This window comes from Leptonychotes weddellii, chromosome 7, assembly GCF_054177405.1.
Source record: "Leptonychotes weddellii isolate Sample4059 chromosome 7, ASM5417740v2, whole genome shotgun sequence".
NCBI lineage: Eukaryota > Metazoa > Chordata > Mammalia > Carnivora > Phocidae > Leptonychotes > Leptonychotes weddellii.
The window spans coordinates 39,890,756-39,909,978 of record NC_138375.1 but is presented as its reverse complement, the minus strand read 5'-3'; the positions used below and the strand labels follow the sequence as shown (position 1 = coordinate 39,909,978).

Below are 19,223 nucleotides of genomic sequence, written 5' to 3'. Positions count from 1 at the left end.
CTACCATAAGCCAGTAATTGTTCTAAGTTCTGGAGACAAACACAGTGATGAACAGAACAGATGTAGTCCCTGCTCTCATGCAGCTTAACTTCTAGAGAGGTCTACAAACAAACAACTTGGGAAACTATAGATTTTCAGGTCATGGGCACTGCTACAAACCCAGTAAATCAGATGATGGGACAGAGACTAATCCACTGGAGTCCACCCCAGGCTGCTTACGCTTGCACATGCACACATCATCTCCCTTAAGACTTATATCATAGGGGGGGCACCTGGGTGGCTCAGTCTGTTAAGCATCCAACTCTTGATTTTGGCTCAGGTCATGACCTCAGACTCATGAGATTGTGCCCCGTGTCGGGCTCCGCACTCAGTGGGTAGTGTGCTTGAGATTCTCTCCCTCCCTCTCCTTCTGCCCCTGGCCCCACTCATGCTCTCTCTCTCTAAAATAAATAAATAAAGTCTTACCAAAAAAAGACATACCACAGGGAGATGGGCAGGTGGGGAAAGTCCCTTTCTTTTTACTGATGAGGAAATTGAAACCCTGAGAGGAGCAGTGATTCATCTAAAATCTCATGGCCAATAAGTGCCACAGGCAGGTGACCTCATTCCATGCAGAAAAGTAAAAAATATCCAGGATAAAAGATTAAAATGGAGGGGGAATGCGGAGAGCAAGTAGCAAAACAGTATGTACAGTAAGATCCCATTTCTATTTTTTAATGTTTTATTGTTTTTATATGGGGAAAAAGAAGTCTAGAGAAATGGACCCAAAACTGTTTATAGTTGTTTTATCTCTTGAGAATGAGACTATGGGGGACTTTTATTTCCTACATTAAATATTTTGGTAATGCTTGAATGTTTCACAATATATATTACTTTTGAAAGCTGAAAAAAAAGATTTTTTCAAAAGAGGGTGTCACAATCAAACTTGGAGCCCACCTAAATAAAAGACACATGCACCAGGTAGGGAAAAAAGACATCTGGAGTGGTCTGAACCAGCATCCCGTTGATTGGTTTCTCCAAGTAAAAATGAGCCTAGAGGCTAAGACTATGTGGTGTATTTGGACGAATTTTCTGAGCAAATGGAAGTTGCTTCCCCCACTTAAGTCATTGTGCTAGAAGTGAGATGTCACTGGAAAAGGGAAGGCCAGCGTTATGTTATAGACTTGGGTTTTTAGAACAAGTGAAGAATGGAAGGTATTTTCATCAGGGTAAATGAAGCCCTACCCAATTCTTTTTGTAATTTCATAAAATCCTCCTGGTCATTAAAAAAAAAAACAAAACTTAGAGATGGAGAGAATTATCTGACCCAATCCTTTCAATTCCCAGGGAGGAACAGAGGCCAGAGGGAAAGGGATTTGTCTATAAAGTCAACAGTGAATTAATGCCCAGCCCAGACAAGGACTGAGGACTCTTAAGTCTCTTATCACTATGACAGTTTTCCCTTAAACCTAAAGATTGTTCCACTGGTAGTGTACAAGACAAATTTCAATGGTACAGAATAATTTTCTTTCATTTTACTTATCATGAATTTTATTTTATTGGGTACTGGAATTTACCACTTTCATTGTAATACTAGTAGTCTGTTATGCTAAAAAATCAAATTAAGGGTAAATTAAATAACAGTATATGAATCGGGCAAAATTTGTCATATGATATATAGGCAATTTGGATTTGAAGAATGCTGTACTCTACCATTCCATCTTAGACACTGCCAATCGATTGAATGGAAAATACCAGAAGGACTTGTGAAACTCAGTTCTGAGCAAAGCCTAACCGTACCTCTAAGTCTCAAATGGCTTCTCAGTGTGAGTCATGGACATGGGCTGCTCTAAGAATTCAAATAGTTGGAGGAAAGATGGCACATTCGGGTAAAAAGTAGGCACATTCAGCAAACAGAGCACAGCGGGGATGAGGTCACCAACAAGTATCTATTGAAACTATATTCGTAGTTTTCTGTTCCCTTCTCATGTTAAAACATCTGCGACTCCCAATCCTTTGCCTATGAACAGAAATTCCTCTAAATAATATTTATAATATTATCAGATAACATGTATTTAGAATCTACTATATGCCAGGTACTTTTCTGAAAGCTCCATATGCATTAATTATGTAATCTTTAAAGCAACTCTATGAAGTAGGTACTATTGTCATCCCCATTTTGTGGCTGATGCCAGGTTGTGCCAAAGCAGTGATTTTACCATCTGGGACACCTTGAGGCCAATCCAGTTCAAAGTCTTCATAGGCAGAAGACATTGTACAAACCTCACATCCAGAGATGTGTTGGGGAAGAGTGGAGAGAGTAGAGTCTCTGAGGAAGAAAACTGAGAGACTCACCCCAAATCACAGCCCTTCCCAGTGAGGAAAGGAGGTGGGGAGAACATGACAACACGCTTCCCTCTGTTCTGCCACCCAAATTCCTGATTTTGTTTCCATCTGTCACCATGGATTCATGAAGAGACAAAAGAGGATAGGAAATAATATGGGGCAAGACATAAAGAGGGAGGACAAGATGAGGGGGTGGAGAAAAGGGGAGATAAGCAGAGTAATCAAAAGGGAAGAGTCCTCTGGGTTCAGCCAAGACCATTCTGTGTGAGTCTCCCTCCCTCTCTGGACCGCAGTATTCTCATCTGTAAAATGGATGGGTGGACTGGACTAGCTGACTTTTAAGATCTCTCTCAGATCCATCATTCTAGGATTCAGAAACAAACAAAGGAAAAGGAAGAAGGTAGAAGACCAGAAGGGGAGAGAAGTGTAGGCAGGAAGACGCAAATGCTAAGGAGGAATGATGAAAGGGCGAGGAAACAAGAGGAGAAAGAAAAGAGGTATTTCCCAAATCAGTTGGATTCGGCCTTCTTGTTGAAAGAGAAGAAAGGATTCTCCTATCAAGAATTACAGCAATAAAAGCTTTATCCTCAGGCAGTCAGCTCCAAGCCTCCCCCTGGTGGGGGCCATGGCTGGGGGTGGTGGGGGCCAGGGCTGTCTGAAGAACAGGGGCCAGAAGCAGCCCTGGGAGGCGGGTGGGGGCAGCCTGGTTCTCCCTGTCTAGGAAGGAGGGCAGCCCCTCCTCCTCTGGGCCTGATAATGGACAACGATGATTAGCATATTCCCAGGTCTGAGGGATGTCCTGGGGAAACTAGAGGATGTGCCCAAGGGGGCTACAGCTGTAACAGTAGCACATTGTGCCTGCAAGGATGCAATCCTGGGAGCCACCCAACAGAGAAAATCCCAGGCCAGCAAGAGATCTTCCAAGGTCATCTTCTCCAACCTCCTGCCTGTAAGCATCCCTTCGCTAATAGTCCTGTGCCAAGGGAGTTAGTACAGGGTGACACTCAGTCCTGTTCTCCAGTTTTCAGAGTTGTCTGAGCCGTCCCAGGCCTTGAGGCCCTTGAAGACAAAGACAGTAACTCTGACCAATGGACTACCCCCTTAATGCATAGGGCACAGTGCTGGGCACACAGTGGGCTCTCCAATAATTGATCAGTAGGTGAAATGGTTCTCTTCTCTCTACCCCAGTAATATCTATTCTGTTGCTTAACATTTCAGTCTAAACGTTCTTCCTTTTGTTTATTCCACTGCCCCTGTTTCAAAGTCCAACCTGTCATTTGCCTGAGAGGACAGAACCTGGTAGATACGGGCCTCTGTGGAAGTGAGGGAGAATACCCACTCTGCAGGTGACAGCGCCAAATCCGGACTTGACCCCCGGGAAGACGTGAATAGACAGCAGCACTATATAAATGAGAACCACAGGTGCAAAGGAAAAGACCATAGATAATTGTTCGCTTCATATACCGTGAGCAACTTCTGTATGCCAGGTTCTTGGCTAAGCAATTGATCTGAATTTTTTATTCTTCCCAAAATCCTAAAATTAGAATTAAGTATTCCTAGCTTACAGAAGAAGAAACTGAGGCTCAGAAATGTTAAGCAACTCTCAAGGCCCTTAAGTAAGGGGTAAAGTCACAGTTCTAGTCCACTCTTCCGCTGACTCATCCTTACAGCACGTTGCTCAGGGTTCAGCCTAATCTGTGAACACTTCTGGCAACAAGAAACATGCCACCTCCTGATGCTGCCCCTTCCATTATGGGGCAGCCGTCCTGGTCAACACGGTCTTTCCTCCCATGTATCAGGCAGCCGCCTCCCTCTCTGAAAGTCCCCTCCACCTTCCCTGGCCACCTGGCACAAGTCAGTGGGCTGTAAAAGGTACCTCAGCTACGGAATCAGAAAAATCTGGTTCTATTCTTACCTACCACCTACCAGCCACGGCACATTCAACCAAGGCACTTCTGCCATCTTCTGCCATCTGTACCTTGGTCTCTTCATCTCTGCGAGAGGAACAAAACTATATTCCTCATCTAGTGTTTGGGAGAGGATAAAATAAATAATACTGCACAGGGCTGAACTCAGTGCCTGGCAAACAGTAAATATTCAAGAACATTATTTTACGGAGTCCCTCTTCCCCACCGACACCCGACAGAGATTTGTAAAAAATGATCTCTCTGCCTGAATCTTCTCTGAGCCAAACACCCACAGAGTCTTTAATTATTCCTTACAGGTCAATTTCAAGTTTGTTTACCAGCCCAGTTGTTCCTTTCTGGACCTGCTCCAACCTGTTAATGTCCCTCTTAAAATGCAGGGCCTACAGTGGAATATAATAAATTAGCCCAGATTTGAAGCGCAGCCCACATCCCTTCTTTCCTGCCATACCTGCCTCTCTTAGTCTTTATACTTTTCTGGAGTTCTTCAGAATTATTAGGTGTAAGCCAGACTGGCATAAAACTTTAGTGAAGAATGTTTGAATCTCACAAAAACTTTAATTTTTATTTGTAATAATAGTGAACACACCAAGTGGTTTCTCTGTGTCTGGTACCACATCAGCATCTGACACGCATTTTCTGCTTCAACCCCGACAGTCCCAGGAGCACATTATTGCCCTCCTTTTTCTGATAAGGAAATAGATTTGAAGAGGCTAAGTGACTTGCCCAAGATCACTCAGCTGTGTGACAGATGTGAGCCCACTATGCCATCCTCCCTCTCAAAGCAAGCACGTATGGGCTGCTTATTATATCTAAGTACTTTCAGGGATAAAAAATTGGATATGATACAGGCAGAAGACATAGGCAGGGGCAATTTAATATAAAAGAAAGAAATGTCTGGCACCTGCAACATTGGACTTCTGAATACACTGTCCCAAAGATCTCTCCTTCTCCCCTCCAGCACATGCCAATTGACTACAGCTTCCTGGGCAATCTGAGTGAAGGGAGAAAAAGGAAAAAGATAAAAGTGGTCATCTCTCTTCTTTTAACTTTCACTCTCCCACCATTTCCTGCAAGCCTTGCCCCGAGCAGACTCCACCTTATAAAGAATTTTCAACAAGGAGCCTGCTAGTCCTGGGGTTGGGGGAGATGGGAGCTCCTTCACACTGGGGTAGTTTTTCTGCCTTAGAGCTAGTCATACTCTTTGACTCAGCAATTTTGCTTCTAGGACATGAACAGAGGTTTGTGACCAAGGGAGGTTTTCACAGCATCATTTATAATAGCTAAAAACTGAAAATAATACCAATGCCCATCGGTAGAGGGATAGCTAGGTGAAAGCTAATACAGCCACCCACTGGCATAGGCAGTCATTTATAATCGTGTTTCTGAAGGTTTAATAACGAGAGAAAAACGCTCATTTAGAATCTTCAGTAAAAAAAAAAAAAGGCAGGAAACAAAACCGATTATAATCTACAGAGGAAAAAAGAAAACCCAGAAGAAATTTACTAATATGCTAACAGTAGGTATCTAGATAATGGAATTTCCAGGTGGGTTTTAGTTTTGTCTTTGAACCTTGTTGTATTTTTCCAATGTGCATTTATTGCTTTAACCATCAGAGGAAAATGTTATTTTTTAAAAGGGCTGAAAGAATCTGGTCTGAGGGCAGCCAGCCAGCTTGTGAAGAACAATTTTTGCCACTGGACAGTTTCCATCTGTGCAGCACCAATTACTACTCTGTTACCATCAGATCATCCTAATCCTATTGATTGAAATGCCAAAGTAATGCTATTAATTTACTACTTAACAGATAAATTACTAGGAGCATAGGAGAAGGATCCCCCAGAGTACTCCTTTAGGTGTGACACTGCGTGGTCCTCGAACATTCAAGCACAAAGCCCAAAGAAGCTTCTAGAAGTCCATCTATTTATCCCTCATCAAAGAGCCTAGATCAACCAATTCTCTCTGAATCAATAAAAATTGTATTGGATATTTATGATGTGCCAGGTACCAAAACAAGTATTCAAAAGAATTACTTGACTCTTTACAACAACCCTATGAGAAGCAACCACTATTAACCCCATTTTACAGATACAGAAACAAAGAGAGGGTAAGTGGTGTGTCCAAGGCCACACAGCTAATAAATGGCAGAGCCTGAGTTTGATGGCAGAATCCATGGAGCACACCCCTGTTCCAGTCCGGAAGGGAGTTCTTATTTGGGTAGCACCTTATGCTTTCTTCAACATGGTTTCAAATAGTCATTTATAAGTTAGGACAGAAGGTATCTACACTCTAAGGATGAGGAAACTGATGCTTAAATATGATGAAGGGCTGGCTCAAGGTCACACAAGAAAGGAACAAGCAGAAGTTAAACCGGGGATTTCTGACTCCGCATCTGTAGCCTGCCCCATTTCCTGGCTGCTTCTCTTTGCCTCTGACACCTGCAGCAAGAAGCAGGAGGCAATGGAATTTGGCCTCCTGGGTGGTCCCCCTATTAGTTACAAAGAGGTGACGCTGCTGGAGGATTCCACAGGGTAGAAAGGAAAGAAACCCCAGAAGGAAAAGAAAGACGCAGCAGTGACCATGCATTCCTTCTGCCATTAGCCCTCCTTCATCCTCAAACCAGGAAGGGGCACCTTGTCGTTCCCTCATCGTCCATCTATCTTCCTTTCGTCTCATTGGGTCCCACGGGTTTCACTGACACATCTCCTGAATTCTCCTCAGTCAGTGCTTCCTAGAGAAGCTTATACTAAACCACAGAGGAACAGAAACTTAATACAATGCATATTCCAGCTGAGTGAACTGTTTGAGCACATGTGAACAGCTGCTCCAAAACTTACATCAAAATTCCACCTCAGTTAGAGTTGTGTACCAATTCTGCCATCAGAGCACTTTGATTAGGTCATTTAAGCTCTCCAAGCCTTCGTGTCCTCATCTGAAAAATGGAGGAGAAACTGGTACCAACTTCATAGAGTTGCTGGATGGATTAGAAAGCATGTATGGAAAAGTTCTTGGCTCTGTACGTGGCACCTAGAAAGTGCTGAAGCATTGATGGCGATCGCTATCACTGTTAGCTAACCTCTGAGTCCATTTCCTTCTCTATAAGATGGAGATGATCATCCCTACTGATTTTGTAAAACCGTAATACAGCAGGTGTTCAATAAATGTCTTTTTTTTTTTTAATGCACAAGATGACCAGGTCCCATAATTCCATGACTCCTCTTCCTTGTCTTCCCCAAGACTTTGGAACCTGCTGAGTGAGACAAAGAAGTTCCACCCCACTGAGCAGAGCTGTATCTCTCAGTCTTAGAGGATTCAGGGGAATGAACAAGGTTTATTTAGAGAAGTATTAGAGCCCTGGAGCTTCCGAAAACTGTATTTACATACAAATACCCACTTCAACTAAACCCTCTCAACTCACAGTTAAGTGTTCTCTTTCTGAAGACCAGTCACTCAGTTGATTAAAGGCAGCTTCACTTTTGAATCCAAGTTGCTCTTTCTACAATTTAAAGTCATTCTTCCTCTGAGCCCAGGAAGGATTGCTTATTTTCTCAACATCCTCCTTTGAAATCAGTCTCCTGGATGCTTGAGGGCCACACACATCCAAGCTCCATTCATGAAAACCTCTGTTTTCTCTGGGATAAATAGCCCCTTTTTGTTAATGCATTTCCTATGGCTTCATTGCAACATGGCTTACTTTCCACTACAGGCTTGAGCTGGTATCGACTGGGGAGGGAAAAATGATATGTCTTTTTCTAATAGGCCCAGATATTCAAGCACTTACGTGTCTTCACGTAGGCCTTCCTCTTTTAGTTTGGGAGTTCACACAAAGTAAGGGCTAAGGCATATTCACTACTGATACAATTAAGAGATAAGTTTATCAGGTCAGGTCTACCTGGAAAAGTTATTTGACCTCTGTGAACCTCAGTTTCCTCATCAGTAAAATGGAAATAATGACCTCCAACCCATAGGATTATATTAAGGACTAAATATCGAAAATAAAGCTCTTAGTGTAATGCCTGGTACTTTATAACTACTCAACATGGGCCAGCTGTTATTATTATATTATTCATATTTTGCTCAATCACCTGGTACAATCTCTGGCTTATAGTAGGCACTACGTAAATAGTTTGGGATAAATAAGTAAACCAATGAAGTAATAAATTAATGGTAACTCAAAGGAGATGATGATGACCTCAAAGTGCCTAGAGAATGAAAAAGGCTGACTGCCCTGTGAAGGGAAAGAGCTTGTTTCCACAGCATCTGTAAAAGCATGGGGACTTTGGCCATTCAAACGACACCTGCAGTTGGTAAAGGCAGGTGTATTTTAAAGATGAGTGAACTGAGATGGAAAAAATTAAATGAAAGTCAAGCTAATGCCAGAGAAATTCTGAGAAGCAATTTAATGAAAGCCAAGAAGGGATCGCCCATCCCCTTCCCGTCTTTTGTGAATGGCCAAATTGTCAGGATGCCCCAGACCACAACTGGAGATCCTGGTCATGTTATGGCTCTGCCATCCGAGACCCTGAGCAGGTCTCTCAACCTTCCAGTGGAACCTCCAAGTCACCACCTGTACACGGGATGCTGTCATGGGCATGGGACAAGGAACAAATGCAGCGACCGATTTGGAAGTGCCACATACATGGAAAGCATTATTTGTATGAGAGTGATCATCATACTGTTCTCAACCCACACTCTCCGATTCTCAGAGTTCCAGGAATTCCCACCGGTAGTTCCAAGAGTCATGCAAACATTTTATCATGAACCACAGTGGCTCCTCAGAGGAACTTTGCAATCATTATCACTTGGAAGAGTCAACAGAGTGTAGCAGTTAATAGCGTGGGCTTTAGAGGCCAGCTCACTGGTGGCGGTGCCCCTTATAAGCTATACAACCTTGACTACACTTCTGAAAATGCAAGCGTCAGCTTCCTCATCTGTAAAATGGAGGTAATGATGTCATCTTCATAGGATTGTTGAGAAGATCAAATACAGTGACACATGTAAAGTACCCAGCACACGGTAAGTGCTAAGTGATTGGGAGCTATCCCTACCTTGAGCTAATACCATGTCTTTATCTGTTTTTATCCTATTATTATTTCTCCTCAATATTTACGCTCCCAGGCCTTGGCAACCTCAAATGACCAATCCCTGCTGATCAGTGCAATTTTCCTTCCCGAAACTTTTTGTCCAGAAGCCCTGAGCTCCATTCTCTGCAAAGACATACTTTTCCAGTGAGATTTATCTGATTAAAAAGAAAACTGCATTGAAGGTAATGAGAGCCATTTGCTCTCCTGTCCAGCTCATGGGATGCATGCTGATTACGCAGGGCCTGCTAAGAGCTTTGACTCTGGCAGAGCAAACCCCATAGGCCTGTTCTTTAGCACTCAAGTCTCTGAAGGATCCCCCAGGATTCCTCACACTGTAACTCATTGCAGAATGACACGATGGTCAGAGGCACGGGAAAATTTCCCCAAATGAGACATCTGGGGGCCGTCAGTGAGATGGTTGTTGTTGAATCGTAATTAGGGACCTAAGTGGGGAGAAATGTGAGGTGTATGCACAGACATGGGTTTGACCTAGGCCACCGGCCTGAATCAACCCATGGGAGGGTTGTGGATGCTCCCAAAAGAAAAGGATGGCTTCTCCTATCTTCCTGTCTTGGATTTTCCCAGAGGACGCCAAGTTTTTTCCCCTGGGACTGACTAAAGGTATCAGGGCCAGGACTGGGCACTTTTTTACTCCAGTCAGATCACATCACTGAGGCCCAGTACCTGCACAGCTACATTCTGCTTCCCCCGGAATGCCAAGTGCTCATCACCCATTTAACAACTATCTGTTGAGCCCTGACCATGGGCCAGGCTCTATGCATCATGGAAGGAGCCTGGAAGGAAGCGTACAAACACCATTCTAGCAGGGTCTTGCCTACGTAACCCCTCGATTGCCCCAGTCCCGAGGAAAAGGAAGGCTACAGAGGGGAAGGTTGAGCTTGAACCAGAAAACACCAAGGGCCGCTGTGATTCCAGCCTTGAAACCGACACATGGAGTGAGGAGAGACGTCAGTTAGGCAAATCCAGCGTGGTGTGTCACAGCTAGATCACCACACAAGTTTGAAGCCTTAACTGTCTTACTTTAAAATGGGACACACATCCTACTGCTCGGGCTGTTGGCAGGATAAAATGAGATAAAATATGTAATGCTGTTTCTTGTCACCAAACAAGAAAAATAAAAACACAGCTTTTTGGAAATGAAATGAGAGGCTGCGGGGAGTATAGACTCCCTCTCCTAGAGGAGATTACCTACAGGATTTGATGACCTACAGGAAATTCTACCCTCGATGGACTGGGTTTGAGGCTCTGTGATGCTATAGCAGGGCCAGGACTAGGGTGAGACAAGTGAGGCACCCAGAACACCATACTTAAAGAGGGGCTCACTCTCAGGCCCCTGTAAGGGCACACACAACCCTGAGAGTGAGTGCCTCCCTCAATTTCCCAAGGAGCCTCCTCCCCTCCTCCCTGCTGCCAGCCTGCTTTGTGGAGAGACAGAAAATAAAGCAGAAGAGTTCACAGATGGGAGGTTATCCAGAGGAACAGACCAGAAGCAATGATAAGGTATATGAAAGCTCCCTAGAGATTCCCACTTCCCTAGGGGCAGGGGAAGAACCTGATGGAGTCTCAAGGTTCCTTCCAGCTCCAAGGATCCAAGATTTTATCTTTCCCGCACAAGAGAATCGTATTCAAATACATGTGCTTTCTGACACAGATGAGGTTTTCTTATAGGGAGCAGATATAGCTGGGGGAGGTGGGCCAGGAAGGGAGAAAGAGGTGTTGTCCCATAAGTCCCTGGGGAGAAGTGGGCTCCGAGCATGCCAAATGTGACATTCTGCTCCCAGGGGTGCTTAGCAGATCATGAAGCGAGAGTAATAAGATGTCAGGCCAGCCTAAGCCCCTTACTGCGATCAAATCAAATTGGAATTGCACAGCTGGCCATGAAAAGCCAGATGTTGACCTAAGGATGCAACCCAGGCCAAGGTGAGGGTGACCAGCAGGGCCCACACTGCATAGCAACCCCCAGGTTCCCGGATGTCAGAGCCAGGGTCCAGGAAACTGGTCAAGTCCAGAAGGCCAGAGAATGCTGGTCGCACCTCTTCCCAGGAGCCTAGGACATGGAGCCCTCCTCAGCACCTCTCCCCAAGACAGCCCATAGGCAGAAGAAAGAAAGCTTTCCCCCCCAAAATGCACAACATGGACAATGGCAAATGTTGGTTCTCTCTGAAAGTGCAGAGGCTAAAATTAATAAAACTCAGAAAAAGTTTCTGATTCATGTCCCCACCTTCCCCTAAACACTGCCTTCCTGCTCTGAAGCACCATAGCCATCCAATTATGCCACCTGAGCTGGGTGGCAACCTCCGATAATTGTTTGTGTACCTGATCTGTTCTGTCTGCTCAACTATAAACAACAAGAGGGCAAAGGCCACTCATCAACAAATGATTATTGATTGCTAGCACATGCCAAGCACCGAACGATACAGACACAAACTCTGCCCACATGGGGGGCTTCTTCTGTAGGCAATGACATGTTCATCTGCATCTCCCCGATAGCGCCTTATACGTATAGTGGGTGCTTAATAAATCAGAAAGATCAGAGGATTTCACAGCAAGGGGGCCTGCAAAATTGAGACAAACTAGCACTCCACAGTCTAGTCCCTCAACAGACTGATGATCCATCCTCCTACCTTCCCTGCTGGGTCAAGTCCCAGAACCGCTCTCTGAGCAGCCACCACGAGCTGAATGGAGCGGGCACACAACACAAAACAGTTCATTGTGCCTGATCTAATGCCAATCTGCCATGCCACAGATGAAGAAGCTGAGGGCCACCTATGAGAAAGAATTAGCCCGAGACCACACAGGAAGTTAGAGAGGCACTACAACTCCACCCTTGTTCCCCAGCTCCCACCTTAACGTGTTTTCCTCTGTTCCACAGTGACCTTCAAAACTGTGTCATAGTAAATACCCATGGACGCACAGAGCAGACTTTCAAACAACCTTTGACTGGTTGACCAGGTGCTTTCTGCACAGAATAATACCCTCTCATTGGATCACCTCCCTGCCAAGACAGAGGGGAGAGATATTCTGGCCCAAGTCAGAGGACAAGTTGCCTGGAAACCAAGTTGGACACCCCCCACTTGGAGATGTTTTTGGAGGGCCCATTCCCCAAGCTTGGCCAGACCACAATTCAGTATAACCAGAAACGGCTGAGAAATCAGGATGGCTTCTTTTTAGTGTAAAGGGATTAGGGAGGGGTAATCGTCCCTTAACTTTTTTTTTTTTTTTTAAGATTTTATTTATTTATTTGACAGAGAGAGACACAGCGAGAGAGGGAACACAAGCAGGGGGAGTGGGAGAGGGAGAAGCAGGCTCCCCGCTGAGCGGGGAGCCCGATGCGGGGCTCGATCCCAGGACCTGGAATCATGACCTGAGCCGAAGGCAGATGCTTAACGACTGAGCCACCCAGGCACCCCCGTCCCTTAACTTTTAGACCCACCATAAGGACACAGACCAGGGGGGCCAATCCCTACTACTCCCAGCCTCACAGACTCAATGTTTCATCCTCACCTCTTGTCACTGTTCTCTCTCCACCCCGCCCTCCCTCACACACGCTAAACTTCTTTTAGTTCTCCAAGCCCTCTCTCACCTCTAGACTGAACACGTGCTGTTCCTTCTACTCAAAGCACTCCTCCTCCCCTATTTCTTCCAGGCCAACCCCACACCCCACCTTCAAGCTCTATTGTAAAAATCGCCTTCTCCGCAAAGCCTCTTGGAAAGCCCCCACCCTCACCTAAGTGCAGTGGAGTGCCCATCCCTTGTGCTCACTGAGCCCCTAGATAATAGCACTGGCCGCGCCCAGGCACCTTCACATTCACGTTCTCCTCTCCCCGCTCCACCTCCCTTCCCCTTCTCAGCCTGCACCTGCAGCTTCTCCTCCAGCCCTGCACACCTCTCCCTAGGTTACCCTCTGCCTGTTAGTCTCTCTTCTGCCCCTCACCTTGTTCTTTCTCCCCATTTCCCACCCTGGACCTCCCGACTTGTCTACCCATGTTGAACCAAGGAGATGGAACCTGTCGGGGGAACCCCCTCTGCTAACCTAGAATGTGGTGCCATGCAGGGTATAACTGAAAACTGTTTCTCCCCAGTATTGTTGCCAACCCCAGCTCATTTGAAATTCGGATCGACAGCTCCATATTGATTCCCTATTTCCAATTGATGTTGCAACAGGAGAACGAGAATCTGAGCATTGATCTGGCCTTTTTTCCAACAAATCCCTGAAAAATGAGTTGTTCCATTGGAGAGAAATCTCGAGACTGGATTGGGAAAAACCAAGTCACAAACATGTTCACATTCCTTCAAAAGATTCCAGACAAATTTAGATGCCAAGACCAGATGCGTGAAAAAGAAAAAAAGAGGGAATATTACAGACTAATAAAATGATAGTTTAGGGCCAGAAGGACTCTTAGAGATTATACTAAACCCTTTATTTTATAGCTTAGAAAACTGCAAGCCACAAAGGATGACTGTGAAAGCCACAAAAGTGACTCTCTGAAGATCACACAACCCCCACTTCACTGTGTCCCCCTGCCTCCATCCCCCCACCCCTGGCTTGAAAACCCACTCCTGGATCTTTCCATGGTCTCTTTCATTAGGAGTCAAAACTGAGTCTTTTAACTACCAAAGTCTCCCTGTGTGACACATCTCCTGACTTAAAGGTGACAGGGAGTTTAATACTCTGTCCAGTCACTGCAGCTTTGGCCATAAAGCCTTCCCAGCAAGGGATAGACCACTTGGTCCCAGAAGACCTCACTGTCTTTCTGAAATTACTATTAATCAAATCTGTCTCAACTGAGTCTGATTCACTCCATTACATCGCAGTAATCCCTGAAACAATCTGCATCATTTCCAAATACTTTCATAGGGTCAGCAAATCCTAACAATCCAATGTCTCATTTCTCAAATTCATCCCCAGCTTCTCTGTTCAGTAGCTCAAAGTTGATAAGCAAAGGTTCAAGTTCACCAGAGGCAGTGGTTCTAAATGTGCAACAAGACCTCCTTGATGCGTATTTACTCTGCACAAAAGCACAGAGCACAGATTTACTACAGGGGGCCCTTGAACTAATTCTGTGCAAAATGTGCTTTCTAAATATAGACAGAAATGTACAATGATTGTCAAGTGGAGGGGCATGGCTAGTTTGACATTCAAATGGAGGCTTTGTATGTGAAAAAGAATGAGGGAAACTTTGGTCTAGGGCAGTAAGAGATGGGGGATGACTGGAGGTGGTTCACACGCAATACCAGTGAATTATGATTGAGATCTTTCTCTTTCAAGTTCTCATCTCGAGAAGAAGGTCTCAGTCAGGTGTTAATGTGTCTCCAACCTTTTCACAATACTTGCTGGTCTTCCCCTGGGACTCCAGGCAGGCCTTGGGTTCGAATGTTGGTAATCAACAGCGAGTAACTAGAATTGTAGACTTCTCTTTTTCTTTCGTTTTCACTGCTTTCCCTAGCGGGGTTGTGTCTATCACAGCAAATAACACTGCTTTTTCATTTGCAAGTCATGAAATATCAAGTTGGGTGTTTAAAGAGTTAAGTTTGAAGGAAGTGAGGCAATTTAAGGAAATATTGTATCTGATGAGAAGAGGTAGTGCAGAACAGGGCCGAAAATGTGAAAGCGACCCCCAAAAAACCAACTGGTATGGGATACCAGTTGGGACTAGCGAATCTCAGAATTTCAAAGATTTTCGCTCTGAATCACTTGAGGAAACAGGTCACGGGGTGACCCACAACCCTTCCTTCTCCATGTCTCAGTGTGGTGAGTGCAGTTGCATGCATCAGAATTGCGGAGTCAGACTCCTGCTCTGATGTTCCCGGATGTCACAGAATATCACAAGCTTCCAAAACAAATAGTAATAATAGCAGCAACATTATGGATACACTTCACAATTTACAAGGCTTTCCCATACATTGTAGCTTTTGGATGAAGCAACGCTTAAAAATTTGAGTTCTAAACCCTTCTGTCGTTAAAGTGCTGTGTGACCTGAGGGCAGTTACTTAACCTCTCAGAGTCTCCGTGCCCTCAATTCAGCTCCCCATGCTAGCGCTTGTAGTGGGTCAGTGGCCAGGTAACCAGACCACAAATGCTGCAGACACGAGAGCTAGGGGGACCAGAGGACTCCTCAGCTTGGGGGAGGAGTCCGGTATTAAATGGCACATTTGGCTAATAGCCAATGGTAGGGGACACTTTGGGGCACATTCATTCTCTCCCCGTATGGCATAATAGGATTCAGGCTTGTGAAAGAGGCCTAAGGGCCAAGAGATGGCTGGTTCTCTCGGAGCTGCTGGGAGGGAGTACTGTGTTCCCAAATCTTATTGTCTGAGAGGAGGGACTGGGGAGAGAACAGGAGCTTATGAAAGCTTCATAACCGCCACTCCTAGAAAGGTTCTAGAAGTGAATGATAGCAGCAGAAAAGTCATAAATCCCCCATTGCAGGCCTGTGGTCCCTTTTGCTCACGCCAGAGCCACAGAGCAGCCATGAGTCTGGTGCTGAATGGGGAAAAGGCTGGGACTGCAGTACTAACTGTGGGCCATGGAAGGCATCCGGCATGACTTTCCAGCCATGTAGGGCCAACGGTGCAGCTGAAAGCAGCAGTGAGACCAAAAGATGCCCGCAGACGGGCTCCGAACTGCTTCAAGCACGCGCACACGCACGCGCGCACACACACACACGTACACACACGTACACGCACACAGAGCAAGGCAAGAGCAAGACAATATATTGAGTGCCCATTATGTACCAAAAACTGTCCTAGGTGTTTTTTAGCTGTGCTACCACGGTTACTGCTTGCGTAAAACTAATTTGACCTATGAGGCAACTCAAGTTCAGAGAGGTTGAGTAACTTCCCCAAGGTCACACAGCTTATAAATAAGTGAGACAGGATAGGGGCGGGGTGGCTCAGTTGGTTAAGCAGCTGCCTTCGGCTCAGGTCATGATCCCAGGGTCTTGGGATCGAGCCCGGTATTGGGCTCCCTGCTCAGCGGGGAGCCTGCTTGTGTTCCCTTTCTTGCTGTGTCTCTGTCAAATAAATAAATAAAATCTTTTAAAAAAAAAATAAGTGAGACAGGATAAATTCCAGTCATCTGTTCTTTTCACTCTTTTTGCGCTAGCCTATATTATATCTCACAGTACGTTTCGGAAATACATACATGCAATGCACATACCACATACATACATCCACACAAGCCTTCAACACACTCACACCCTATACCCCACATGTACATCCATCCCACATGTACACACACAAATGCTGTACTTAACACTTTCACACGAACATAGGTATTCATGTTTGCACACACGTATCTATGTAACACAATCCACCACACAACCACAAATACCCCATCACATCCCAGTCCCCACACACATCCATTCACATCCACCCACTTGAACACATCACATCTAGAAACCTGCCCACATCACACCCACTCACAAACATCCAGACTCACACACACAAAAAAACAGTAAAATGCATTTGTCCCTCATCCTATCAATCAAAATGAGCTCTTAAGTGTATGGATAAGGGATCTTCAGGTTACATAACATGAGTGTCTAAATAATCCTGAAATACCTTCTGGAATTGCACAGGAATACCAGATTGCTTTCAGTATTCTTTTTACTGGAAATAATAGTCTAATTACTTTAAAATTGTTAATCCATACATGAATATTTATGAATACCCTACTAACCAGAATATTTGATTAAAGTAGCATCGTATTCATTCATTCATTCACTGTGCAATCACTGAGTATCAATTATGTCTGAGACACCATGGTAGACACAGCAGGGGATTAAAAGAACAAATAAACAATAAATAAAAACACCATGATTCCTGGTCTTCAAACACAAACACAAGTAATTATATTACCAGGTAGCATGGTCCAGGACCTGGTGAGTGAGGGATGTGACAGGAAAGGGGGACGAGGAGACAAGATGGCTCTGGAGCTTGTAGGCTAGACAGTGGCCAAATGCTGGTGCTGTCTGGGGAAGCGGGCTCTGGAGGAGCAAGTTCAGAGAGGAAGCTGGGGCATTCAGTTTGCAAGATAAATTTTAGGCACAGGCAGGACATCTAGCTAGACACGCCCTGCAGGTGTTTGCAAATGAAGAAAGGGGGCTTCTGGAGCAGCCAGGCAAGAGAGACTTGAGAGCCATCCATTAGAGGTGATCACTTAAATTGTTACAACTGAGATCAGAAACAAGCCAAGGCGAAGAACAAGAGAGGTTGAGTGCAGATCCTTGGGGAACACGATGTCTTACTTGGCTAGGTGACAGAAGCTCCCATCTTATGCAACACACACACACACAAGTGCGTGCACACACTCATCCCTCTATGCATGCGCGTCCTTCAACGTACTAGCCCCTGACAGCACCACACACCACATTTGCACTTGCTCCCAGCTATCTCCTGGTATCAGTTCAGGACTAGGAAATCTCATTTGCCCAAAGCAACCCAAAGGACTGTTCTTTAACCCTTCAGCTTCCAATCTTGACTCTTCCTAGAAATCTGCACACCTTTGAGAGTGTGGCAGGGGGACAGCCACTGTTCTTAGACATCAGTAATCCATGCCGTGGCATGAATGAGGACCTGAGAGTACTTTGTTGCGTGGGGGCTGGTGACAGAAACAGTGTGAAGCACCCCAGCAGTCTGATCTCAGATCCCCCGGTCTGGATACACTGAGGCAGACTGGTTTACTCTGGGACCTACGTCAGCCTTTTCCACTAACTGTACCTCAATGTTCCCAACTGAGCATTTTCTAAACTGTATGTTTCATGAGATGGTAGTCCCCTAAGTATAGGCCTCTAAGCTTGTTAAAGCTTCTGAGAAGACTCGAGGTAAAGATGCCTGGTTAAATTTCTGTTCCCGAATGTATTTGACTCGGGCAACATTTTTTTTTAATTAGTGGCTGATTCTGAAAAGAAACTTCAGGGAAAGGCTAGACTATGAGATCTTTAAGACTCCCTCTGGATGTGCTATTCCCCAGACCCATGAGAGTGCAGGCACCTAAAACACAGGGCTGGGCCTCCTGGGAAGTTAACCATTGGATCTCCTCCCCAGGGAGGCCCCACAGCCGAGTGTGATTGCACAAAACCCCAGAGAGGCAGCCTGAAGAGGTAGCAGCTTCTCCGAAGCATGAGACACACAGCTGCCTGCCAGGATCCCATGTTGGCGGGTATCTGGCCGACTAAACAATTTAACCTGGCCTTTCCTCATTCATTAAGGACCCACACTGCCTATTTCTCAGGCTGAGAATACTCTGGTGGCTCTTGGGTCTGGGCAAGGCTGGCATATGATCACACAGCCATCATTAACCCTCTGCTTTCCTCTCTCCTTTCTTAGCCTTGCTGCTTCCAAGGAGGCTGAAGCTGCCCGCTCCGCGCCCAAGCCTATGTCACCCTCGGATTTCCTGGATAAGCTAATGGGGAGAACCTCTGGATATGACGCCAGGATCAGGCCCAACTTTAAAGGTAGAGTAAACTTTCCTTCCAGATCCTCAGGGGTCTGCTTTCCTATATTACAGAATCAAGCAGCATGGTTTTGTATGCAGATGGTAAGCACAGGGTATGAATCCCGTGACTCTTTCCTCGCCCACAGGCAGACATTGTTAGTCGGTTCTGTCTCCTCCCCACCAAGCCCGAAACAAAGCCTCAGAGAATCCCCCTCAGCAATACCTCTGGTTGCCAGGAGTCAGTAGGTGAATTAAAACCTATTGGCTCCCATTCTGTGCCGAGATGCCCTTCAGCAGATGAATGGATAAAGAAGATGTGGTCCATATATACAATGGAATATTACTCAGCCATCAGAAAGGATGAATACCCAACTTTTACATCAACATGGATGGGACTGGAGGAGATTAAGTGAAATAAGTCAAGCAGAG

The 19,223-nt window shown here is 45.4% G+C and overlaps 1 long non-coding RNA gene across 1 annotated transcript in view; it reads right to left on the bottom strand.

Moving 5' to 3' along the window:
• Positions 1 to 824: 824 nt before the first annotated feature.
• LOC145722445 (uncharacterized) overlaps positions 825 to 19,223 on the bottom strand; it is an 87,795-nt gene continuing 69,396 nt past the window's right edge. Inside the window, exon 3 of the long non-coding RNA XR_014146732.1 lies at positions 825 to 5,244. This is a non-coding gene — a long non-coding RNA (uncharacterized LOC145722445). The remainder of the gene's footprint in view (positions 5,245 to 19,223) is intronic.